The following is a 27,967-nucleotide window of genomic DNA, read 5'->3' as shown; positions in this document are numbered from 1 at the left end:
CTTTAATCACTTTTTATTCTTCTAAGCGTTCATATAAATATAGAGTAAACTGGTTCAATTTACATCTTTCTTGATCTCTCATGTATTTCTAATTGTTGGGGGATCTTGGGAAGATGGCGGCATAGGAGGACGCTGGGCTCACCGCGCGTCCTGCTGATCACTTAGATTCCACCTACACCTGCCTAAAGAACCCAGAAAACCACCAGAAGACTAGCAGAACGGAGTCTCCGGAGCCAAGCGCAGATAAGAGGCCCACGGAAGAGGGTAGGAAGGGCGGCGAGGCGGTGCGCGCTCCACGGACTGGCGGGAGGGAGCCGGGGCGGAGGGGCGGCCCGCCGGCCAAGCAGAGCCCCCGAGTCTGGCTGGCAAAAGCGGAGGGGCCGGACGGAGTGTGTTCCGACAGCAAGCGGGACTTGACATCTGGAAGGTTATAAGCTAACAGCTCTGCTCGGAGAACGGGAGGGCTGGAGGACAACGGGAGGGAGAGTTGTTGAGCCCCGACAACAGAGCTCAGCTTGGCTGGGAACAAAGGCGCTCGCCAGTGCCATCTCCCTCCCCCATCCCCCAGCCAAAATCCCAAAGGGAACCGGTTCCTGCCAGGGAACTTGCTTGCACCGCACAAACACCCAACGCTGTGCTTCTGCGGATCCATCCCTCTGGTGGGTCTGACTCCCTCCTGGTGCCACAGGGCCCCTCCCAAAGCGGATCTCCAAAGGAAAAGCAAGCTGAGCATGCCCCTCCCACCCCCCCAACCCCCCCCCCCCGCCCCGTGCACCTTGCCGATCCACCCCAGCTAATACGCCAGATCCCCAGCACCACAAGCCTGGCAGTGTGCAAGTAGCCCAGATGGGCCACGCCACCCCACAGTGAATCCCGCCCCTAAGAGAGGGGAAGAGAAGGCACACACCAGTCTACTGTGGCCCCAGCGGGGGGCTGGGGGCAGACGTCAGGTCTGACTGAGTCTCCGCCCACCAACTCCAGTTATACGCCACAGCACAGGGGAAGTGCCCTGCAGGTCCGCACCACTCCAGGGACTATCCAAAATGACCAAACGGAAGAATTCCCCTCAGAAAAACGTCCTGGAAATAACAACAGCTAACGAACTGATCAAAAATGATTTAAACAATATAACAGAAAGTGAATTTAGAATAATAGTCATAAAATTAATCGCTGGGCTTGAAAACAGTATAAAGGACAGCAGAGAATCTCTTGCTACAGAGATCAAGGGACTAAGGAACAGCCAGGAGGAGCTAAAAAAGGCTATCAATGAACTGCAAAATAAAATGGAGACAACTACGGCTCGGATTGAAGAGGCAGAGGAGAGAATAGGTGAACTGGAAGATAAAATTATGGAAAAAGAAGAAGCTGAGAAAATGAGAGATAAAAAAATCCAGGAGTATGAGGGGAAAATTAGAGAACTAAGTGATGCACTAAAGAGAAATAATATACGCATAATTCATATTCCAGAGGAGGAAGAGAGAGGGAAAGGTGCTGAAGGTGTACTTGAAGAAATAATAGCTGAGAACTTCCCGGATCTGGGGAAGGAAAAAGGCATTGAAATCCAAGAGGCACAGAGAACTCCCTTCAGACGTAACTTGAATCGATCTTCTGCACAACATATCATAGTGAAACTGGCAAAATACAAGGATAAAGAGAAAATTCTGAAAGCAGCTAGAGACAAACGTGCTCTAACATATAAAGGGAGGCCTAAAAGACTCGTGACCGATCTCTCTACTGAAACTTGGCAGGCTAGAAAGGAATGGCAGGAGATCTTCAATGTGATGAATAGAAAAAAATATGCAGCCGAGAATCCTTTATCCAGCAAGTCTGTCATTTAGAATAGAAGGAGAGATAAAGGTCTTCCCAAACAAACAAAAACTGAAGGAATTCGTCACCACTAAACCAGCCCTACAAGAGATCCTAAGGGGGATCCTGTGAGACAAAGTACCAGAGACATCACTACAAGCATGAAACCTACGGACATCACAATGACTCTAAACCCATATCTTTCTATAATAACACTGAATGTAAATGGACTAAATGCACCAACCAAAAGACATAGGGTATCAGAATGGATAAAAAAACAAGACCCATCTATTTGCTGTGTACAAGAGACTCATTTTAGACCTGAAGACACCTTCAGATTGAGAGTGAGGGGATGGAGAACTATTTATTGTGCCACTGGAAGTCAAAAGAAAGCTGGAGTAGCCATACTTATATCAGACAAACTAGACTTTAAATTAAAGGCTGTAACAAGAGATGAAGAAGGGCATTATATAATAATTACAGGGTCTATCCATCAGGAAGAGCTAACAATTATAAATGTCTATGCGCCGAATACAGGAGCCCCCAAATATATAAAACAATTACTCACAAATATAAGCAACCTTATTGATAAGAATGTGGTAATTGCAGGGGACTTTAACACCCCACTTACAGAAATGGATAGATCATCTAGACACACAGTCAATAAAGAAACAAGGGCCCTGAATGATACATTGGATCAGATGGACTTGACAGATATATTTAGAACTCTGCATCCCAGAGCAACAGAATATACTTTTTTCTCGAGTGCACATGGAACATTCTCCAAGATAGATCACATACTGGGTCACAAAACAGCCCTTCATAAGTATACAAGAATTGAAATCATACCATGCATACTTTCAGACCACAATGCTATGAAGCTTGAAATCAACCACAGGAAAAAGTCTGGAAAACCTCCAAAAGCATGGAGGTTAAAGAACACCCTACTAAAGAATGAATGGGTCAACCAGGCAATTAGAGAAGAAATTAAAAAATATATGGAAACAAATGAAAGTGAAAATACAACAATCCAAAGGTTTTGGGATGCAGCAAAGGCAGTTCTGAGAGGAAAATACATTGCAATCCAGGCCTATCTCAAGAAACAAGAAAACTCCCAAATACAAAATCTAACAGCACACCTAAAGGAAATAGAAGCAGAACAGCAAAGACAGCCTAAATCCAGCAGAAGAAGAGAAATAATAAATATCAGAGCAGAAATAAACAATATAGAATCTAAAAAAACTGTAGAGCAGATCAACGAAACCAAGAGTTGGTTTTTTGAAACAATAAACAAAATTGATAAACCTCTAGCCAGGCTTCTCAAAAAGAAAAGGGAGATGACCCATATAGATAAAATCATGAGTGAAAATGGAATTATTACAACCAATCCCTCAGAGATACAAGCAATTATCAGGGAATACTATGAAAAATTATATGCCAACACACTGGACAACCTGGAAGAAGTGGACAAATTCCTAAACACCCACACTCTTCCAAAACTCAATCAGGAGAAAATAGAAAGCTTGAACAGACCCATAACCAGCGAAGAAATTGAATCAGTCATCAAAAATCTCCCAACAAATAAGAGTCCAGGACCAGATGGCTTCCCAGGGGAGTTCTACCAGACGTTTAAAGCCGAGATAATACCTATCCTTCTCAAGCTATTCCAAAAAACAGAAAGGGAAGGAAAACTTCGAGACTCATTCTATGAAGCCAGTATTACTTTGATTCCTAAACCAGACAGAGACCCAGTAAAAAAAGAGAAGTACAGGCCAATATCCCTGATGAATAGGGATGCAAAAATTCTCAATAAGACACTAGCAAATCGAATTCAACAGCATATAAAAAGAATTATTCACCATGATCAAGTGGGATTCATTCCTGGGATGCAGGGCTGGTTCAACATTCGCAAATCAATCAATGTGATACATCACATTAATAAAAGAAAAGATAAGAACCATATGATCCTGTCAATCGATGCAGAAAAGGCCTTTGACAAAATTCAGCACCCTTTCTTAATAAAAACCCTTGAGAAAGTTGGGATAGAAGGAACATACTTAAAGATCATAAAAGCCATTTATGAAAAGCCCACAGCTAACATCATCCTCAATGGGGAAAAATTGAGAGCTTTTTCCCTGAGATCAGGAACGCGACAGGGATGTCCACTCTAATTGTTTTTCTCTATAACAAATAGAGAAGGGTTATATCAAGAAATCATGTAGAAGGGGGCTTTCTGTGGTATGAAAAGGAGATAAGAGAAAGTAATCACAGTAAGAGACCTGAAAACCTTTGGAAAAAAAAAAAAGACCGAGGAATAATTAAGAGTAAAAACTGAAAGTTTTCTTTCTTCCTAAATATATCCAGCTATTATTTTCTTAAACATAATACCTGTTGCCTTAAAAAAAAATCTTATACTTAACAAAACGCTGTATGTTGCCACTTCTGATTTTTACTTAAAGAAAATGGGGAAATATTTAAAACCCCGTCTTATTTAAGTAAACTCTCAGAAGTATGAGGGAACTTGAGAAAATAGGGCATGAGATTTTATAACCTGGGTCAGAACACTAGTCCTGCACCTCAAAACTCTTACTGTCTTGGTCCAAAAATGTTTATGTCTGACTTAAATCTCTGAGGCTGCAAAGAGGCATGGTTTCTTCCACCCTGCTCTTACTGCAAAATTGCTTTTCTTCAGCCCTTGAGTTTGAGCCATTCAGATTCTTAAAACATTTGGCTTAAAATCTTCCCTTGGCTTTCTGTCTCCAGATTAGTTGATCCTTTTTTTTTGTTTGTTTGTTTGTTTGTTTGTTTTGCCATGATCTGCCATGATCTGCAACCCTCCACATGCTCCCCTCAGGATCTTCACTTTCCTTTGCAGTGCAGACCCCTCAAACCAGGCAGAGCTGAGGATGCCAGGTAAGGTATCGTGACTGGCCTTAAGCTGCTATTCTGACTAGAATAGAATCCTCTCTTCTTTATCACCAAGCAAAAAGTTTAGGTTCTCTTTGCCTTAAAAATAGTCCCTGCGTGATGTCTGCTTTCAAACTTTCCAAACTGTTCAAGTTCACCACCTCTACCTAAATATACTGCTCTCTATCTTATAAGGCCTGGGAACACGGAAATTAGCTGCAAATGAGCTCCTTATTTTCTGCTGTTAATGCTCTATGGACCTTGAAAGGCCCCTTTGCTGAAATGGGGCGCTCCCTGGTGCCTTTGTCCTCTTTCCTACTGTGCTCTTCCTCTCCAGCCTCCCTGCTAGCGTTTTGGTTTTGACAGCAACAAAGGCCCATCCCATCCGTGCATTCTCCCAGGGTGGCTTTTTTCTAACCCACTGCACCAAGCTAAGCTTCCAGACAAAAGCCTCTTGAAGGGTATTTGAGAACTTTTGATCCACGTGTGATCCCTTTGAAAAACCAACTCAGGATGCTCTTTATTACCAGCTACCTTCTTTGCTGTCGTCTCTACTCTACCTCAGTTTCTTTTATTTAGAAACTGTGTGGTGACCTGATTGAAATATTCTTAGCCCACAGGAGTGAGCAGCTGTGCCCGGCAGTTGAAGCAGGACAGCACCTGTAGTGCTCTTCCTGGCTGATACCAGAGACGGAGGCCGCTGGCCAGTCTGGCACACATGAGGTGGAGGAAACGGGAAGAAGGGCTGTGATGTTTAATCAATCTCTGAAGCAGTTTTTCCTAGTCAAAATCAAGTCGATATATGATTTAGAAAAGCATATGCTACCTGCAGTATGGTATCCTGAACTGGAACAGAAAGAAAGACATGAGTGGAAAACCGGCAAAATTTGATGATAACTGGCTTTTTGTTAGTGGTAGTGTATCAGTGTTAGTTTCTTAGTTTGGACAAACGGCCGCGGTTATAGAAGATGTTAATGTTACGGGACACTGGGTGAAGGCTATGTGGGAACTCTGCGTACTGTCTTTGCAACTTTTCTGTAAATCTAAAATTGTTCGAAAATAAAAAACTTATTTTAGAGGGCCAAAGCTCAGCCCTAGACCTGCCTCATACCCACACAGACGCTTTCATACACACAGGATGGAGGTTGGGGAAACTGAGGCAGGAGACTGGCCACACCGTACTCGGACTCATAGCAGTTTCCCTTGGCCCCTCGACATTCCCGTCTTGTCAAGGCCACTTTTATTTTTTGAGTCTTCCCATGAATTAAAAAAAAAGAAATGGAAAATTGGTGTTAAAAAGTTAATTTTAAAAGCATATTTTTCTCTAGAATAATTGGGGTTGCTTGCCTCTATTTATTTACTGGGCAATATATTAAGGACCTGATTCATGGGAAAAAAAAATGTCAACGTAAAATACAGCTTTACCATGCAGGAAAGAATTGTTACTGCTACAACTCATCCATATCCCTAATGAAAATATCTGATCATTTATTAGTGCTCTTTCTTATGCTATTTTTCCCACCTTCTGTTCCGTGCTGATGTATAAATTACTTACTCGTTCACTTGCTCCCTCATTCAATGAACATTTATAAAACCAGGTATGGAGCTTAACCCTGAGGAAAAGAAAAGGAGCAGAATAAAGCATGGTTTCTGCCTGTAAAGCATGTATAAGCCAGTGGGAATAAACCTGCAGAGAGATAATTATTCAATGATATGGGTGCATCTTATCTTCACCTTATTTCCCATCAATTACAGTGGCTCACTGAAAGTGGGTCACATATTTCCTGAAAATATGGCAAACCCTGAAGTAGCTTGTCCTGCCATGAAAGGAGTTGTTGACTCTGTAGTTGGAATGATTATTCTTAGCCTCTTCCCCTTTGCCCTATTAACTGGAAACAGTGGTTTATGTCTAGTGTTTATATGGGCAATAATGCTCAATAATGATTGCACGTAAACAATAATATGTAAGACAATAATTTTTATTCCTGACAAGGAGTGAAATATCAATCTTTTGCTTTTATTCATAGGGCAGCCAATGCCTTTAGTTATTTCTTATTTTAAAAATTCATGTGACAAAGTATGAGAAACTATTTAAAGAGGCAGATAGATGCTTCTTTTTAAATGTTTTTGTATTATCAATCACTCATTTGAAATGAGGATTTCTGAGAACAGAAATGCATCTGAGTAGTTCTTTTCTGATACAGCGTCCCTAAAATTTTTGAGGAAAAAGCCAATTTTTATATTCTGGATTTGTTGCAATTCCTGGAGACTTTTGAGTAGGTAGATGATAGCATGATGGGTGTGTGTGTGCGTGCGTGTGTGTGTACAGACTGGATGAGGTAGCTGCTTGTGCAGAGCTAGGAAGAAACCAAGGTAGAGTTTGGGCTAAACACTTTTTTTTTCCTTTTGTTTTTTTAATTTTAGAAAGAGAGAGAGAGGGAGAGTGAGTGGGGGTGGGGGAGAGGGGCAGAGAGAGAGAGAGAGAGAGAGAGAGAGAGAGAGAATCTCAAGCAGGCTCCAGGCTCAGCACGGAGCCCCACATGGGGCTCCATCCCATGACCCTGGGATCCTGACCTGAGCCGAAATCAGGAGTCAGATGCTCAACCGACTGAGCCAACCAGGTGCCCCAACACTTTATTTTCTTAAAGGGGATCTGGCTGTATCAGGGTTTATGCCCATTGAGTTGAATATGAACTTGATATAAGAAGTTGAGTAATCCTTCTGTCTGTGAACAGTTTCACTAGAAAATTACTTCAGACAGTAAGGAACACATTTCTTGTTTCTGGTCAGGGAATACTTCTGGATGTCTAGCCCTCTTTGCACTGGACTGTCTGGCTGCTTTCTTTATCTTTTTCTTGCTGAGGCTAGCTATATCAGTGATATTCCCCGGCATGTGAAGAATTACTATCTGTTGGCTAAAGACCCTGCCTTGATAGAAGGCAACTGATCCTTGAAGAGAGAAACTGAACCTGACCCCTACTCTGTATTGCAAGGTACAATATGCATATTTGTGGCTATTCTATCATATTGTTATCATCTTTATGTCTGTGAATTAAAGACAGCAAAGTCATCACCCAAGACCCCCAGAACACTTGGCTTTGACAAATTGTCTACTTCTTAATTGTTCTTCTCTGCTGCAGACAGAGTTGCGTTTTTAGCTTGAAAGATGAGTGCACATATGGAAGATATGTGTTAGGTGGAAGCAAAGTCCATTTGCATTATCTGTCACGTATGAGAATTGTACATTGATAATACGTTAGCAATGAGGTGTCGATGGGTGACAAACAGCTGGCTGGTGAGAAGTCCAGTTTGGGGGAGGAAAATGACTAGGCACGGTGGCTGAGATTTTTTTTCTCCTTTGGAGAATGGGTTGAATGTTTTAGGTTCATCTGCAGGCCTATATCACATATTATATATATATATATATATATATATATATATATACACACACACACACACATATATGTATATATATTATACATATATGTTATATATATGTATACATATATACGTATATATGTGTATAATATATATAATTTATTTTTAAAATTTTGTTAATGTTTATTTATTTTGAGAGAGAGAGAGAGACAGAGTGCTAGTGGGGGAGGGGCAGAGAGAGAGGCACAGAATCTGAAGCCGACTCCATGCTCTAAGCTGTCAGCACAGAGCCCGATGTGGGGCTCAAACTCACAAACTATGAGATCATGACTTGAGCCGAAGTTGGACGCCCAACCCACTGAGCCACCCAGTTGCCCCTATGTATATTACATTTAATAGCACAGCATCCTAGCACGTGCTTGAACCGTGCTGAGAGGCTAGCAGCTAAAATGAGCTGGATCATGACCCACTTCATTGCATGATTGCAGGCTGTGAGCGGAAATGATAGTATTCTAGTTCTTCTTTTTGGAAAAGTCTGTTATACTTCAGAACGTTTCATCACCAGATACTGCATGGAGTTCAAGTGCACTTCCTCTCTTCCTACCCAACTAATAAACTGGAAGCTGAAACTGTATTTCCTTCCATTTCAGTTGTTAGGATGTTGCTTATTACTACTGTCTTTTTGTTGAATGTCTCGGAGCTCACTGATTTGAGGGTATATCTGCATTTTTTTTAACTGGTTTGTGGAAGAAAACAGGGGACTGAATGGCATCATATTTATTATGATAGTAACCAATGGGGCAACTAGAGTTAGCATACTTATAGCTTTTGTAAAATACTCAGTTGTTTGTCAGTAACAGACAGTTTATTACTCCATTTTGATAGGCTGAGGAGTAACAGTGGCTTCATTTCAGCAGATAAATACTGCGAATTTGAATCTTTAGTAACATTGACGACAGCTGGAAGAATTCCCAGCTACACATGTAACTGGAAGTGCTTAACTACTCAATTAATCATGAATGGATGGATTCAGTAAAACACAAAATACAATCTGCTTTTGCAGGAGTGGCTTTGAAAAATTGGAGGCAAGCATTTTTCTCTGTGGAATGCAACTCTGAGTGGAGAGCAAAGTGCCACACGTTCTTTTTTAAAGAGCAATGCAAAAAACTGTTTCACCCTTTCTCCCTCCCTTCTTCTCTCCTTCCCTCCTTTCCTACCTACCTGCAAATATTTATTATACATCTGCCAAGTCCATGTGGCAGGCACAAAGATGAAAACGATGGAGTACTTGCCCTGAGTAGTTATTATCAGGTAAAACAGCTACACTTACAGACAATTATAACACAGGGCCCAATGAAATGGAGTTTGCCGCAGGGACAGGAGAAAAGGAGTTCTCAAATAATAGTCAACACCCTGCACAAGGGCAAGCTGGTATCAGAGCATCCCCCCCTACCCCCTTATTCAACAGGTATTTTCTAGCACATTCTACCATGTGCTACATACTGTGAAGGAAGCATCTTTGGAAAAGCGTGAGAAGTATATTATGACCAGAGCATGCTGGAGGAGAAAGATGAACGATGAGCCTGAGCGTGGGCAGGGACAATTTAAAATATCATTTTTAACAACGTTGCCCCTGGTTTTGTTTCTTTTTGCGAAATAAATGAACAGACATTTTTAAATTCTGTTTTAGCTCGATGTGGATGAAATAAAGAGTAATGGGACAAAGATTTTGAGTTGATTTGCTACATGTTTATGCCTGATCTTTGTAAATACACAAAGAAACATACGGTTGATGACTGTAGCTAATAATACTGTATTGCATATTTGAGAGTTGCTAAGAGAGTAGATCTTAAAAGTTCGCATCACAAGAATAAAATTGTAACTATGTGGTGGTGGGTGTTAACTGGACTTATTGTAGTGATCATTTCTCAATACGTACAAATATTGAGTCATTATGTTGTACACCTGAAGCCAATATAATGTTATATGTCGATTATACCTCAATTTAAAAAAAGAAAGAAACATACTGAATGAATCACAAATTCAGCATTCATGGGCAGAAGTAGGCCAGCCTGTGGCACAGTGAATTGCTAATTTCTCACTTGGAAACTTCCAAATGGCTAATAGGAACCTGGGCAAAACCTGGGCAAGAGAGGGATTAAAAAAAAAATCCGGTCTAAAAAGAGACCCAATTAACAATTATTTTAACTAGATAGCAGCAACCAAGGGCTTAAAAGAATTATCTTTATAGAAAACAAACGAAAGTTTCACTCATCACAAAAACAGTAGAATAAAACTTGGTGAAAATCATGGTAGTTTTTTTTTTTTTTAATTCTATTCTCATCTCATTCTACAGTTTTTGAGGTGAATTCAAAGAAATATAAAGCCAAACAAAAGTTAGTAAGCAAAGATCAGGGTCATGGAAATAATAAATTAAAGAAGATCTGTGTCAAGAGGAAAATTAGAACTTAACTCTGAGCTTCCTGGTGGCTGAAGCAAAAACCAAAATAAGATCAATGGAGACAATATCTCAGGACAGGACTTAACTTTTATTATCTAGAACACGAGATTCTAGTATTTGCGGAGAACCATTTTTCATTTAGTCATCTGAGGTGTAAGTTGGTTAACTCAGCCTTGCATGTTTTCCGGGAGCGTTTTCACTGAAGGACTTCCCAGGGTGTTCATGGGGACTTTTGGCCGCAGAGTTTTTATGCAAGCTTAAATAGGCATTCCATCAACCGATGAGTGACCATGTTATCCACTGAGGGTACTGCCAGCATCAGCTGCATCCAGTTTATTCTCATGAGAACGGGTCTGTGACAGTGCACTTAGTGATTTATTTTCTGGTCAAGTTTAGGTGTTCTGCCCATGTGAGCTTCATTTTTCCTTCATATTCAGCATCTTTACAGCATTTCATGCCCGATGGTAATAGGTTTTGTTGGGGTTCCAGTTTTGTAGTGGAGTAATAGAATTTGCAAAACAAATAGGGTATCCGGAATTCATTCAGTAAAGCGTTAAATGAGAAAGACTCGTTTCTCAAATTCTTATTCTTGAAATTAAGATAAGTTTCAGCTTCCACCCAGTGAGGCATTTTGCTTGTTCACCATTGTCAGTTTTTATGCTCTCTTTGGTTATAAATAACTCCGGGAACAAGTACAAAACTATATATTTCAATAGCGATGTCCAAAACTCAATCCACATTCCTTTTTTAATTCTTTGTGATCTTTTGTAGTAGGAAGGATTATTTACTAATTGTACAGTGTTGGAGGTAGGATTGCCTTGAACCTGTACAGCTTAAGTTGAGAACCTTTTCACAAGATATGAAGTTAATAATGAGGATTTATTGGACTTGTTAGATAAAGGACTCAGTGTATTTTAAAACTTTCCCACCTCTACTCCATTTTTTCTCTCTTATCAGCTATGATTTTTGTTTCTCCTTGTCTCTGCTGAACAGAGAAGATAGACAAATGCTGACGGCTTGTTGATGGATTTAATACAGTTAAAAACAAACAAACTGTGAACAAGACTGATCTTCAAGCTGAAAATGATTAAATTAAAAGATGTTTTTCACCTCCTTTGTCTCTGTAGCCTGCCTCTAAAACAGTGCCTGACACATGCTAAATGGTCAGTAAATTGTATATATCCCCTGTATATCCTGCCAACCCTTTTAATTAATTAATTTATTTAATCTTTGTTCTTATGTAAATTTTTGTTGTTATCACAACATGAAGTGATGTGCACACCCACGCAAAACCACATTTCTCCTGATCATATTTCTTCTTCTTTCATTATTCATGAAATGTTCTTTTGCTGTTTTTATTACTATCTGTAGCATTTTATACATTTAATAAATGTTTTAGAGAAGGTACAGTAAGAAAGAGCGTGGAATTTGGAGCCAGATGAGTCAGAATTTGCTTGTCTCCTGTTTCAAGTTTTAGCTGTGTAACTCTAGAAAAGTGTATGAATATAGCCAAGTATATATATGTATGAATATATATTTGTAGAAAGAGATTTCTCTGCCTGGTGGAAGGCACATTTGAGGGCTAACATCAGAACCACAGCCAGGAGCCTGTAGACACCTCCAGACTCCCAACCGTCAGTCCTCTCTTCCTGGAAGGGTCTCTGAGAAGTACCTCCTAATTTTCAGAATTCCAGAGCTAGCTGCAAAGAACTCAACAGCAGGAAGATCAGATTCCTCTCAGAGAAACAAAGACTTCAAGTGCACTCACTCAGTGTTTGTTGACTAAGCCTCAGATGGGCATCCTAAGGAGATAGGCCATTGAACCAGATGGTCCCATGGAGCCAGACCATCTCCTCCACCCATAAAACCCATGAAATGTGAGCACCAGCTCTCACAAAACCAGCTCTTGCTTCAGAAAGAAGCCATTCTAGGGAAGAAGCCCATGGGGAGAAAGAGGCCTCCAAAAGGCTTTAAGCCTCCTCAGGGGCCCTAGCCTCCACATGGTGCCAGGATATCTCCTAGGACTAGGTTTGCATATAGAGCTGAGCCACCATGAAGAGCCGGCACCACATGGAAACAGAAGCCAGGCCAAACCCATCCTTATGACCTCATTTAATCGTAACTACTTCCATAAAGTCTTTAAGGCTAAATACAGTCACTGTGGGGGTTCGAGCTTTAATATGTGAATTTTGCAGGGACACAAACATACAATCCATAATAGCACATTAAAGTGTCTCTCGAACACAAACTTTCTTCACTTATAAGACAGTTTACAAAAACGAACATCACAAAGGCACTGGGTATCCAATAAGATGATTTTGACAAGTTGGAATAGAGTAGGTAATACATGGTACCTATTATTTTTAATACTTTATCTCTCGTACATTTATTGTAAAAATTCTGTATGCGATGTTTACCATTTAACTTGGTGATTTTTTTTTAAATGAAGTCTAGGTGACATACAACATTACCTTAGTTTCAGGCGTACACCATAGTGATGCCACAACTCTCCGTGTTATGCTCTGTGCACCACAAGTTTAGCTACCATGCGTCTAAACCATTTTTAGAATATGTCCTTTGGAATGTGTTACACCACCATGATCCCGTCGGTCACCCAGTCTCTGTGACTGCACTCTTTCGCGCTTCTCCACCGTCTTCCCAACGCACCCTTTCCCATCCGAAGCTCCCACTCAACCTGGCAGCGTGAGCCAGGTACTCAGAACCGAGAGGGCTACAAACACCCCCGCCCCGCTCCGCTGGTTCGCTGTGATTTGCATTTATTTCACTCCACGATTTTATTTCCAGCTACTTGTCAACAGGAGCCTCTGAACTTCTCATTCCCCAACACACGAGGCAAGGTGCTACTTTCATGCTTGTGTTCACAATGCCTCTGCCTTTTCTTGAGATGCCCGGGAAATATTTGCCTGACCCCAGCCTGTCCTTAAGATGCAGCTCAAACCCTGCCTTCTCCATGAGGCTTCTTTGGCTCGGCCACCTCAGACTGACATTCTTGCAGCTCCAAAATCAGTAGCCCTGATTGTTTTTTTAAATAATCTAGTTCTAGCATCGAATTGCTCTGTTTCATGAACACATATCCCCTGAACTTGACTACAGAATGTTTAATGGCAAGAGACATGCCTTTTATCCTGCACAACTCTCACCCCAATTCTGACTACACAGTTATCAAAATTCTCCCTTCTTCAAAGATTTCCTTTATTTTCCTGCCCTTTGGCTTTGTTGCCCTCTTCATCTGGACTGCCCTATCCTGATGTCTTTTGCTGTACAGCCTCTTCCTGGTGGCCCTGCTTACCACTCTCTTACCTTCTCACTACTATCTCCTGTTTCCCCAGAAAGAATTAATCTGCTGTCTCCTACTCACGAATTGGATTTGTATTTTTGTTATAGCACTTCTCATGCTCTCCTTCATAGTGTGGTCATTTGCGTAACTGTTCGCCTTCTCAGATTATGAGCCCCTGTTGTGCAAGGACTACAGCTTATTCATCTTCATGCGCTTAGCATGGGTCATATATATACTGATTTTTAACAAGTGTTTGTCACTCTGAATCCCATATTAGATGGCAGGCAATCAGACATGACTAAGCACTGTTAGGGGGCCTGTGAGTATGTTTGATGTATGAAGGGCCATTCACCTGCTCTGTCTTCTTGGGGTATCCAGAGCCTGGTAATAGTTATTAGAGTCACCTGATTCACATATATATTTTTAACAACACTTGAAACGATTCTTTTATTTGGAAAATAATGAAAACCATAAAATGCCCAGTATTAATGACTAAAGCTAGACTGTGAGGTTAGAACCAAGCAGTTAAGCATAATTTCACTACTGTGTGTAGAGTGGACTATACAGCCACTGCAAGACTGTTGAGTACTGACTTCTGGCCCTTGCCACTGGGTGTTGGTAGCACCCTTACTCTGGGGACATAAGGAAAATACCTCTGGTCCCTCTTTTTCCCAGGGCCCACGCACATCCGTGTTCACTGGTCCAGTGCTGTTCTGTTTCTACTGAAACAGTGAAGGCCACCTTCACTGAAATAATCCTTCATCATCTGGAACCTTTTTAATCAAGGGGCAGAGAACTGTTAGTGTATGTGTCTGCATTTGCTGTAAGTTTTCCATTTAAGGACCAAATCTCCCTGAACTGAACTTCTTGAACTTGTCCCTTCTGTTTCCACTACCCAGTACATAGGTACACACAGCACTGGAAAGATGGAGGCGCCTGTCTCCTCCCCGTCAGCCTGCCTGGTGCTGGCTGCAGGTCCCAGGCTTGTCCTCTTCTGCACCGTGGGTCTCTCTGAGTGTTGGTGGTAGCATGGAAGGAGTTTTATATCCCCTGCAGTACCGGGGCTGGGGGGTAAGGAGAAGAGCTTCCAGGATGAGCCCAGTGAGGTAAAAGCTTTCGCACTGAATGGACATCCTGTCTCTTAGGTTTTGATGGGAACCCCTGCTTCTCTTCTCCGGCCTCGCCTTCACCCAGACTTGGGTTCTGCTCTATAAACATCATCACCCCTAACAGTAGAGACTGTAGGACTGTCGTACTCAAATATTTGTTAATTTATTCCAAATCTAGCCATTTGAATTATGTATGTATATGGTTCTTGAATTTTTTCCTGTTAAGATTCAGAATGAGAGTGATAACAAAAGGCCTATTTTAAATAAATTCTCCACAGCTTTAAAATGAGAGTGTTTTCATTTTTTAAGTGTATGTTTCAAGGAGGCAAAAAGGGTGAGGAAATAGGGGGAAAGAAAGCAAAATGTAGTGAAGGTAAAGCAACTGCTGCCTTACATTCTTAAAAAAAATGTTTTTTAACATTTATTCATTTTAGAGAGAGCTTGAGCAGGGGGAGGGCAGAGAGAGACGGAGACAGAATCTGCAGCAGGCTCCAGGCTCTGAGCCGTCAACACAGAGCCCGACATGGGGCTCGAACTCATGAGCCATGAGATCACGACCTGAGGGATATCGGCCACTTAACTGAGCCACCCAGGTGCCCCTTGCCTTATATTCTTAATTGAAACAACTGAAGGTGTATCCTGTGGCCAGAGACTCCATATTCTGTTTTTGGAAGGGAAAAGAGTGTCTTATCTCTTGGAGGTAACTCTTTGAACCCATTTAGGATTCTTTAAAGTTTCTGATGGATTGGTTCATTTTGTTGAGAGGGCTGGCCCCGAAGCCTGAGGTATGGGTGGGTGAGGAGAGATGTGACTACACTCCGTGACTGGTGAGGGTGGGTTAGCAAAGGACATGACTATGCTCTGTGCTGGTGACTACCCCAGCCCTAGGCATCGTGAAGTGGGTGCAGGAGTCTTAAAGAGCAGGGCCACCACATCAGCCCAGCGAGTGTGCATGTCACTTGGGGCTACCATGCAGCTCAGAGTGGAGAGTGGGTCATGCACATCATTCCTGCTTTCAAAAGACTGTCATCTTAGCCATGCTACTCTCTGACAAACAAAACAAAACAAAACAAAACAAACAAAACAAAACAACGGACTATCTTCAGGTTATTCTCAAAGAGGGAATGCCTCTTGAGTAAACATAGCTTTGGCAGGCAGAGAAAATATGAAGGAATAAAGCCATCCCGACTTCTAAATTTCATTTTAGCCAATACCTTTAATTGTTTCGATAACAGTTCTTACTAGAGCATTTAATTCCTACTCAGTTGATTAATTTAAGCTTTACATCATTATCCATTTTTTTATTGATGTATAATTAACATGCAGTGTTATATTAGTTTCAGGTGTGCAATATAGCCAGTCTACAATTATTCAGTGCTCATCACAATACATGTACTCTTAATCCCCTTCACCTGTCTCACCCATCCCTCCACCCACCCCCCCCTTCTGGCAACCACTACCTTGTTCTCTGTATTTAAGAGTCTGGTTTTTTGTCTCTTTTGTTTGTTTGTTTTGTTCTTTGCTTTGCTTCTTAAATTCCACATATAAGTGAGATCATATGGTAGTTGTCTTTCTCCGTCTGACTTATTTCACTTAGCATTATACTCTCTAGGTCCATCCATTTTATTTACCTAAAGAAAACAAAAACACTTATTAAAAAGATACATGCACCCCTATGTTTATTGCAGCATTATTTACAGTAGTCAAGCTGTGGAAGCAATCCAAGTGTTCATCAATAGATGAATGGATAAAGAAAATGTGAGATACACATACACACACATACACAGAGTGGAATATTACCCAGTGGTAGAAAAGAATGTGATGTTGCCATCAGCTGTCCATTTGTTACAGAGGGGTTGAAAACAGCAAGTTGGGCTCACGGGGTGGGGGAAGAGCTGGGATAAATCTGTCAACTGAAGTGTATTTGCTAACCTCTAAGGAGTGATTCCTCTGCTGAGTGCTTCAACTTGTTCTGAGTGCATACCCTTCACAGCAGTGCATGAGTTAGGTTAACATGCTGCTTTTCAGAAAGGTTGTTGAGCATAGAACGATTAAATGTCTTGTTCAGAAGCCAATATCTAGTAAGTGCTGCCTGAGGATTCCAACTAGGTCAGTCTAACTGACAAGCCTGAATTTGGGCTTTTTTCTATTCCAGCTCTCATCTGAATAATCTCTCCCTCTCCTTACGTATCCTAATGAAAAATAAAGGTGATCAGAATAAATTAAATCAGGGGTGCCTGGGTGGCTCAGTTGGTTGTCAGACTCTTGATCTTGGCTCAGGTCATGATCTCACAGGTCTTGAGATCGAGCCTGCGTCGGGGTCTGTAGGATGACCATGCAGAGATTGGGATTGACGTGCTTGGAATTCTCTCTCCCTCTCTCTCTGCCCCTCACCCACTCATGGGCATGTGTTCTTGTGGGCATGCCTGCATGCTCTCTCTCTCTCTCAAAATGAAGAAATAAACTTAAAAAAAAAAAAAGATTAAATTATATCATTGTATCTCTTCCAGGATTATTTTCATCAATAATTCAATCTTTTTTGTTTTTTGTTTTTGTTTTAATAATTTCATCTCTTAATGTGTTTTTGTTTGTTTGCTCCAAAAAAGTTTCCAACAAAAAGTGAGCAGCTATTGATTTTCTCTCTGATCACCCTGAATATATTAATGAGCGAATGGATAGGCCTGAAGAAACGGGAGAGAAAGGCCACAGGTTTGATGGTCATATCCTTAGTAATAGTTGATTATACATATTCTGATGTCAATGCAAATGAACGCTCCATCTCCAAGTACTTAAAGACCTAATTCCTGGCACCGTGAAGACATCCTTAAGAACAGATCTCAGAGGAATCTCAGAGATCATCCAAGAGACGCTCTTGCCAAGAAATGCAAGTCTTGGCTTCACCAGCTAATGGCTGGGTGACTTAGGGCATGCAGCCTGACCTGTCGGTAAGGCCTCAAAAGAACTTTGGAGAGAAATCAAGATAATGTGCTAGAGCGAACATAACATCCTAGTAATTATTAGTTCAATTTAAATGCAAAAAGAGAGAAATTGACTCTACTTTTTTTTTTTTTAAGCCTGGAACCTCAGTGATCTGCTCGTCCAGCAGTGCCTACCAGCACCTCTGCTGGGCTTGGTTATTAGCTATTGGCAAAGACTAGAGTCGGTCACACCAAAGTTTACCGCATGCCACCAGCTGTGCAAGCTTGGGCATGTTATTGGTGTCTGTAACCATGTTTACTTCAATGCAGAAAATGAACTCTGTCTCTTAAAGTTTTTATGGTGCCTAAATTAGATAACATCTGTAAAGTGCTGTTTTATTCTGATTAAAGCTTCATTTCCTGGTTCCAAAGGTTGAACTAAGAATAAGTCCTTTTCCTCTACCTCATGTGATCCAACTCAGAATTATCAGATGGGAGTCAAAAAACAAGCCTTACTTTCCTCTCCTCCCACTTCTGAAGTGCTGGGGAGGAAGGGCACTACGCCAGGGGAAGGGTGTGAGCTCTGGCCACTCCACGCTCCAAATGGGGTTGGTCCACACTGATGAGGAGGGCTGGGCACTGTGTAGTCGTTTTCGAGGCTCCACAGAGCAGAGGGATAGCAAATGTGTAAGGAATACGGCTGCCTAGGGTACAAGTTCTGTGACATTAAGCTACTGGAGGGGTTGACACAGCTCTGACCTAGAGTGGCAGGTGTTCTGCCTGAAGAGAAGGGACCCACCACACCTCTCAAATATCCTCAAATCAGTCACTGTCTAATAATAGCATTTGTACCTAAGTGTAAACAACTCCACGAGATTACATCATCTTGTTTTTAACTTAACACCAACAGGTTTCACAAATTTAGGAGATTGTCTGGCAACCAAAGAGAAAATCTCATACCAATCTAGCCTTCTTTGCTGGGCCTTTTCACAGGAACAGGAAATATTCTTTTCCAAAGAGCACAATTAACAAAAGGCTTCACCTTAACCATAGTATGTATATATGGACATAGTAAGTGCTCAGCAAATGATATCGGTTACTATTGTTTTTGATATTATAATGATTACTAATATTTAATGTTGCCTATCAAAATTTCCATTTGAGGTTAATGCACTCTTTCATTCAGTAAGTGGTTTTGAGCTCCCCTGAAGTACAAGGCTTTGTGCTGGACGCTCCGAGGACAACAAAAGCTGGTAAGACACAGTCTCCGTCTGAAATGAAGTAGATGCTTCCCTGTGGCTTCTGTTATACCTGCGGCTGTCTCTGAGGGAAGCATTTCTGCTTCTTGACAACACACCTCGATTCCTTAGCGGTCAAAACACATTCACTCAATGAGAAATTGAATGAATGAAAATATTTCCAGAGAATTAAAGGTACTTTTTCATCAGTTTCTGAGGCTACAGAAATAATATACAGGAGAGGTTTAAGTCTTTCCATACGTTTTTCTTCTCTTCTAAACCAACCTGTATTATCCCTCCCCTTATATGCTAGAAGGAAAGGTCTTTTTTTTTAAGATGTAAGTGATTGCCTGGAGCTACTTTTAGGAGAAACATTTTACTGTCATATCTCGAATATGATTTTCAAAAATAGACCACAATATAAAAGTAGTGTTTGGTGGGTTACTTTGCAAACCACCCTGGGGCAACATGAGAAGGAAGCACTTCCGGAAGGGCCATAGAAGTCCACATTTACAAGAAACTATTAGTCACCTCATCAGTATCCAGGTCTGCATCTACCAGCAGCATATCCAGGGTTTCCTGAGCAAATACTGTCATTTCCTTTTTAACGCCTCAGCGGGAACTAGATTAGTCTGCTCTAGCTGCTGCCCTTGAATAAAGACCTTGTGCTGTGGCTACCGCTTACAGCTGCCAGGGCTGGGCTTAGTCAGGTGGAGCCGCCAAGGCACTCACCTGTGTCACATGGATTGGTCAGAAGCTCTCGCTAAGTTTTGACCAGGCAGGGGTGGTTCCTGGGGTGGCAGCTCAGTGGCCCATGAAGTCATTCTGTGGCCTGTACTGTGCTAAAGCTGATTGCTTGAGGCCACCTTCCCAGCAGGTGATCACTTCCGCTTTCCCAAAAGGCGAGTGAGCCCCGTAATCTCACCATCCCCACCTTTAGGATACAATTTCTTATTGGATGCCCAAAAAGACCCTGATCATGACCTTTTCAAGCTATGCTACACTCAGTCTCACAGACGGGATTTGACTTACTACTAATTGTGTTCATTGATGCAGCACTTTTTACATACGTGTATAATATTAGGCACTAGTTATCAAAGCAGTTTTTGCCCGATACCATCTACAGGAAGTAATCTTTATCTTTTGATATTCCCCCAGTATCTTAAGTAGAACCGTATGAAATTGCAGCTCTTATAGTAGCCCAGTATAGAAAGAATCCGCCGCCCTGGTTACCACCATCACCAGTGATTAGTTTGCAAATCTGCTCTCAGCCCACATTTCAACTTCTCCTTTCCCACAGCACCTACATGGCTCTGGCTGATGCAGATTTCCTGTCCGTCTCCATCTAGGCCTTTTTGTCACTTCCCTCTTTGTACTTGTGAGGTCAGTTGACATTCTTCTGCTGTTCTCGTACCTCCGTTAATGGGTCTTCTCCGCAAGCGAAAGAAATAGCAATCTGAAATTAGTCAATTACAGCAATTGTCAAACTAATCAACAAGAAGGGTGAGGTTGGTTAAGTTTTCTAAATGAATATTACTTCCTTTTAAATAAATTGTGTAAAACACTTATATTAGAACCCATTAATTTGGATTCCACTAATGAGATCATTCAAAGTAGGCATTTTGTTTTTAACTATATATTTATATATAATTACAATTTAATTATAAGACATAGTCTATAGATATGTAGTGTCAACACAGTTGAAGGAGTTATCATTTAAGAGAAAAAGAAAGCTTTCAAAGGTACCTTCAAATTTCCTACCAGTAACTAAAATGCAGCATCAAAATCCTGTCATTAGAACAGATGCTCAAAGAAATCCACAAACCAAAACTTTAATAATCTAGAGATACTATGTGGAGTTAGCAAACATGTCTTTTGAAAGGTAGCCTGCAATTCACCTTCTATGACCTCGGATTCTCATTTCTTTACCTACATCTGTCATTCCAAATTACTGAATTTTAGTATATGATCAGTGTTAAAATATTGCAGAATGTTGTTTTGGTTTACTGAGGGCAACTAAAATATTGGACATAAGTTTTTGCATCTGATTTTGTAGAGGAAATTTTTTTAAAAGATTCTACCCACACTCCTGCCCCCTGCACAATGCCCTGTGAGAGTGGCATGGAGGAAGTTTCTTACTCACTAAGAGCTTCAGATGCCTCATATGCAAAATGGGGATAATTATAACCTACTTCATAGGATTGATAGGATAATATAAAGTCCATAGTTAGTAATTCACATTGATGCCAGCAGGTCAGGTCCAAGGACCCAGAAAGGGGGTCCCACAGGACTAGCCAAGAAGGTCCTTAGCTTTATGCAAGATGGAAGTCAAATGGGAGCCAGCAGGAAGTGAAAGCAGAGTTTACTGAAGATATAGATATAGAAAGAGAGCTATGGACAGAACATCTGGGAGACTCAGATAGGAAAAGAGCATGAGTTTCATCTTTGCTTAGAGTCTAGGATTTTATCGATGATTGTGATCTGGTACACATGTCACTCTTAGGCATGCAGGAACTGGTCAGAGCAAGGACAGGTCCAGGGGTCCTTCACAAGTCGCTCATTCCCTGAAGTCAGGTGTTTGGAGTCAGTGGTCTTGGAGAACATTTATGATGACCCCACCTGGTCACTCCTTAGATGTTATCTCTTGTGCTGAAAGACTCCAAAGATACCATTATCTCTTTATCCCTTACAAGGAGGACATATGCTGTTTGCATTACCAGGCATGTGTAGAGTGGGGTGGGCATGCAGGCCCTAACGAGAATAGAAGCTGGAAAAGGAACAAAGAAAAAAAAAAGGGCATCCAGTTTCCTTGTTTCAACATAAAGTAAGGGTTGAGTAAGCATTTGTCATATTGCTTTGCTGCACTTGACTGCTCTTTGAAGCCCCAAAACGAAGCTTGGATTTATGGCTGTGGTTGACCTTCAGGTCTTCTGTCCAGTAGAAGTGGGCTGCAGAGCTGCCTCATTCTTTCAACCAACCTCCTAATTACAAGAAATGGCAGAAGGTAACTTAAAGCAAAGTTAAATTGTCATCTCTAAGGTATAGTTTCAAAAGGTCCTTGTTCTGCCAAAGTGCTGGGAATGCACACACTATGCAGTGCTTTGGTTTAAAGCATTGAAAACCATAATTCTTAAAAAGAAAAAAATCTTGGGGCACTTGGGTTGCTCAGTCAGTTAAGCATCTGACTCTTGGTATCGGCTCAGGTCATGATCTCACAGTTCAGGAGTTCAAGCCCCGCATCAGTCTCTGTGCTGACAGCACAGAGCCTGCTTAGGATTCTGTCCCTGTCTCTCTGCCTCTCCTTTGCCCATTCTCTATCTATCTCTGTTTCAAAATAAATAAAACTAAACTAAAAAAAAAAAAAAACCCACTCATGTTTTGGGGGTGGGACTGCTAACAATTATCATCACACCCAGTAAGCATAAACTTTGATCAGCCATCTTAGAACTTAACCAGCCATCTTAGAACTTAAAATCATGGAATAGAGAATAGATAGATTTTGATGGGAGCAAGAGTGTCTTTCTTTCAACAAAACTCAGGCTCTGCGGTGTGCCAGACACTGCCAAGGCCTGCATACTTGGAGATGCAGCCTGGACCCTGCATCTCCAAGGGTGAAAGGGGTGAAGGAAAAGAAAGCATCTGTAAGAAAGTGGGGGTAGGTTGTAAACATAAGGGATGCCTAAGAGATCTTTTTGCCTAGGGCAGCCTTGTGAGTGGGCTATTCATCCTTCTACCCTGGGAAATCTTGGAAAGTAATCCGGAAAGGGTTTGTTCTTCTGCAGTGTGGAAAAGTGCATCCTCCCAGTCATTGCAAGCTCGTTGGAGAGAAACAAACTCAAATCTGTTGGGAGTGACAGGTTTCTCTGGACATTCCACTCAGTGCAACTAGTCCACTCAGTGTCATTTAGTCCACTCAGTGCAACTATTAACATACCAGATTTACACCAAGTTGAACATTCACTTATCTGATCTGGAAGCGAAACTGACATGTGGAATGTCTGCTACTGCACAGCTTGTGAGAAGGAAGGGAGATGATTCGTTTTCAGAAGTACCAATAAAAGCTGTGCTGTCTAATTAAAATAGGCTTACAACCTATTGGAAAACGTACGAGCCTCCCACCCCCACCACCTGGCCCTGCCACAATGGAGTCCCAAACCCTGACACATCACTTTCTGGTTCTTCCCCTCTCTGTTTTGCGGGCTTTGCAATGAGCACGCGCCAGAGAACTGAAGTCTCTGCGTCACCTCAAGGAATGTATATTTGTTCCAATCAGATGACTTTTTGCCTTACATGGGCATAGGCGACATCCGGGTAAGGCTGTAACCTCTGTAGTACTCAGCCAATGAGGAACCAGGGGAGGGATTTGTATGCTAGGAGATAAATTGCCTGCTGTAACTTACCCCAGTGGGCCTGTCCATCAGACATCTGCTCTTGCAAGAACATTGATTAAAGCCTTGCTTCATTGTGCTCCAGTCCCTCTTTTGATTGGGTCAGTGGGCTTATTTCTCACACAGCTCAATATGGTAGCCACTGGCTACATGTGGCTATTTAAATTAATTGAAGTAAAATAAAATTTTAAGCATTTAAAAATTAAGTGAAAAATCTAGTTTGTTGATCTCACTAGTCACATTTCAAGTGTTCCATAACCACCTGTGACCAGTGGCTACCATATTGGACTGCACCCATATAAAGAACATCCATCATTGCAGAAAGTTCTCCTGGACAGCGTGGGTTTAGTACATGGCATTATTATGCTTGTTCACTTTGTTGTGCTATGGTCTCTTATTAATTCTCCAAAATAACCCTGAAGGGTTTCATTCCCACTTTGCAGATGAGGAAAGAATTTCTGAAAGTTAAGCCATTCTCCTCTCACATAGTGGCCACTGCAGCACCTGACCAGTGGTTCAGTGAACGAACAGCTGAGCTACCAAGTGAGAGGCCCAGGACTGTCTGACCTGAAAGCCCAGAAGTTCCGGCAAGAACAAGATTCTGTTCCGCTATTGGTGCACTTTAATATCAAACATTTGTGAACTTTCCCTCCTCCTTAATCTAGTTTAATGACATAATAGTAAAATACTCACAAAATATAAACAATAAAGTAAAATAATAAAATACAAATATCAAAATTACATATAAAAAGAGAGAGTATATTTCAGTTTTAAAAGGACAAGGTAAGGGGACCCTGGGCAGCTCAGTTGGTTAAGCATCTGAGTCTTGATTTCAGCTTAGGTCGTGATCTCATGGTTAGTGAGATTGAGCCCAGCGTCAGTCTCTGTGCTGACAGCATGGAGCCTGCTTGGGATTCTCGCTCTCTCTGCCTCTCTCCCACATGCGTGCATGCGCACATTTACTCAATCTCTCTTGAAATAAATAAACATTAAAAAATAATAATAAAAGGACAAGGTAAGTAAGTGGATGCCCAGATGGCATAGGTCTCTTTGGAGGTGGTAGAAATACTCTAATACAAGATTGTGGTCTAAATTGAGTTCTGTAACTTTATTAAAAATCATTGAATTGTACATTTAAAAATGTGTGAATTTAATGGTATATAAATTATGCCTTAGAAACGCTGTTGTTTTGTTTTGTTTTGTTTTTTTAAAGAGCAAGATGTAAACCCTAAAACTCTGGGGCAGCCACAAATTTAATGTTGAAAGCTGTCCAGAATTTTAGTGAGTCAAAGATTAGTTGGTGGAATTTCCTGAATTTCCCTATTGATGGTAAAAGAAGTGATGCTCTGTCTCTAACCAAACACTGGGAAATTCTGCAAGGTGTCTATTATTATCCTCATCTCACAGGGGAGGAAATTGAGAGTCAGAAAGTTAAAATAAAGTTGCCCAAGATCCACAGCCAGTGAGAACTGGCAAGAGTGTTAAATGTAACACTGTCTGGCCCACCAGCACATGGCAGCACTCTCCCCTACATCGTGCCCTTTCTCTGAGAAGTCCTTCCATTGCTTGACTTGAGGTCACTTTCCTTCTTCCAGGACAACGGGAAACCGATTTCCCAATGTTTCTATCAGTGTTTTGTATTTTGTACTCAAAAGGATTCCTGAAAGGCATGAATCTGTTTTCAATATTGAATAAAAGGCGGGCAGAGACGCCAAACCTTAGGTTAATGAAAAGATAGTGCGTTTCTCTCTTGATGTTCACTAAGATGCTTTTAAAATGATATATATGCATATATCTATATGCCTGTATATACACGTCTACATACAATATGCTATATATGAAGAGATTTGCAGCATTTATTTCCATTTTTATTCCTGATTTTACTTGGTTCATTGGAGACTTCAGGATGTGACTTGCAGTGGTGTCTGCTTAGGAATTTTTGAGGCGAGCCCCTGTTGTGCCTCTTGTACAGGCTTGTCTCACTTGATAAGCTGGTTAGCTCGCTCTTCACCTATTTTATGAAATGGAATTCTGGAAAATGAAAAGCTGATGGGGCTGCATTTTCCAGCTTTTGCCAGAGCTAGTAACCTTTACATCTTCACTTATATCCTCTCAGCATCTAGCGTTGTTCTCTTCTTGCCAGGTCCCTATGCCTAATCACAAATGTTTAACCATCTCTCTGGCAGTCCCTCCAACCCTCAGTTGTACTAAGCTTCCTGTAGCCCCCTCCCTTCCAGATCTTTCCTCTGGTCTGGCCTGGCACTCTCCTCTTGCCTCTTGGTGGCTCTATTGTTCTGAGTCTTTATAAATAATGCAGATCCTTTTTGTTTTCCTTTCCTTCCTTTCTCCTGGGATATGTCTCTCCTCTCTTTCACCCAGCTGAAACAAGACAAAACAAATAAATAAAAACAAGAAACCAATTCTGTACCAAGCCAGCAGAAGACGTCCATGGGCCAATTTTGGGCTCTTGACGTTGGACCTCTGTTTTCCCTAGGATCCTGAGACACAGCAGCAGTGATTTCCATATTCAAAGAATGTAGCCAGCATTGAAAGAAAAGAAAGAAAGAAAAAGAAAAAGCAGAGTAAATGCTGAAATGATGGAACAACTGTAATTGTGAAAATGGATGCCCTAGTGCTTTATCTTTCCTTCAACCAATATTCTTAGAAATAGGGAAGTAAACAGAAGTTTCTGCTTTTACATATTTGGCAATAGTAGAACTTATTAAATAATTGTGAAATTTTCACAGTCTTGTTCACATTTCAAAATAAAGTTCATTGGCAGGAATCCTTGAGTTGCTTCTTGTGTGCTCAGAGATGACGGAACGCCAGGATTTGAAAAGTCGTTAAGGTTGTTTTGGGAATTAGCCGTCTCCTTATGTCAACAGTAGATTGTGTATTCTAGTCGTTCACCCCACTGCTCCAGCAGGCAGCCTGCTTGCTTGTGGCCTGTGCTCACTATTAGCCTCCCCAGCATGTTTTCAAAACAAGGCAAGCGCCTCCTTCCTGACTTCCTGCATCATAATCATGTTATAGTCCAGACATCTTCATGTAGCCAGTCCAGTACCTTAGAAAGATCTATTGCACATATCACCCTACAGCAAAGCATTCCCTAGAACTTACTCAAAACTGTTCTCATATATATTTTAGAAATGCTGTTTTCTTTCTCTCTTACTCTGGATTTTATGCATCTGGACAAAAGTTGTGTTCTAAGAGAATTTGTTTAAAAGATTGCAAGGTAGCTCTTCCCCCCCCCCCCCAGTAATGAGGAATCTAGAGAATAGTCCGTTGCTCTGTATTTATCCATTTTGTAGGTCCAAATTTTTCCCCAGTAGGTTTGCACAGAAGAATTTGGTTATAATTTGGTTAACAAATCCATTTCCTCCATAAAGGGCCTTTTCAAAAGTGCATGGATTTGGGCACATGGTAGTTATCAAACTTAAAGTGTAATCATTTTGCAATATATATCAAATCAAAAATATTGTATACCTTAACCTTACACAATGCTGCATGTCAATTATATTTCAACAGAGCTGGGGGAAAGCCATAGTGTTTTCTTGGCAACAAATACAATAAGAAAAATGGATACATTTCAAGATGGGCTATTATGAATATATATTATGAGTGAGTTGAAAGAATGATTAAAATCTGTTAATTTTTAATCAATGTAGAGCTGTCAGGATCAGGAAATAGGAATGAGAATGGCCATTTATTATGTGCTTACCAGATGCCAGATCCTGGAGTAAATATTTTAATATCCAGTGCAGCTCAGTGTATGTAGGGTTTGAAACTGCTGGTTTGAAGGTTGGACTACCCAAGTTTGAATCTCAGCTTCTACACTGCTACAAGGATTCAGAGAGATAAGCCGCTAGCTCTGTGCTACTATGATAGTGAGGGCTAAGTAAATATTAGCTGTTCATTATGTCTTATTCCATTTAATTCTTTGAAGTAAGCAGTGTCCCCATTGTGTGGATGAGGAGACTGAGTCTGGAGTGGCCGAAGTCACTTGCATAAGGTTTTCAAAAGTACGTTGCAGAGGCAGAATTTAGAACCAGTGTCTATCGGGTATTCTGATTAAACCTCTGATCAGGAGTTACTGCTCTAAGCTACCAGGAAAATCTGTGCTAATGGTAACATTTCTAAGCTTAGAAAAACTTTCAAAAGATCCATTTCAGTGGTCAACCATTCTTAGAGTTCTTTTCTGAGGTGGATAACAAATTCACAGCTATCTGGATTAAGCTATGCTTTTCAAAATCTGTGCATGATTTATGAAAAATGCCAGATACACCATCAATACCTCTGCTGTGTAAATGCCGTCATCTATGCAAATATCAACTGGTAATGCCAGCTTAAGAAAACTGTCACAGTGATGTTCCTTTAGCAATCAGAGGCAAACAAAGAGGTTTTTGTTTGTTTGTTTGTTTGTTTGTAACTTTTAACTAGATGCCGTAGTTCTCAGCTCTTACA

At 41.1% G+C, this 27,967-nt stretch overlaps 1 protein-coding gene across 5 annotated transcripts in view; it reads left to right on the top strand.

The window, feature by feature from the left end:
- The window catches only part of CACNB4 (calcium voltage-gated channel auxiliary subunit beta 4), a 175,079-nt gene that overhangs the window by 94,801 nt on the left and 52,311 nt on the right, over positions 1-27,967 (top strand). The window lies entirely within an intron of this gene.

The sequence above is a fragment of the Panthera tigris genome, chromosome C1 (genome assembly GCF_018350195.1).
Source record: "Panthera tigris isolate Pti1 chromosome C1, P.tigris_Pti1_mat1.1, whole genome shotgun sequence".
Classification (NCBI taxonomy): Eukaryota; Metazoa; Chordata; class Mammalia; order Carnivora; family Felidae; genus Panthera; species Panthera tigris.
The sequence above is the reverse complement of the archived record's forward strand: the minus strand, read 5'-3'. Positions and strand labels throughout refer to the sequence as shown.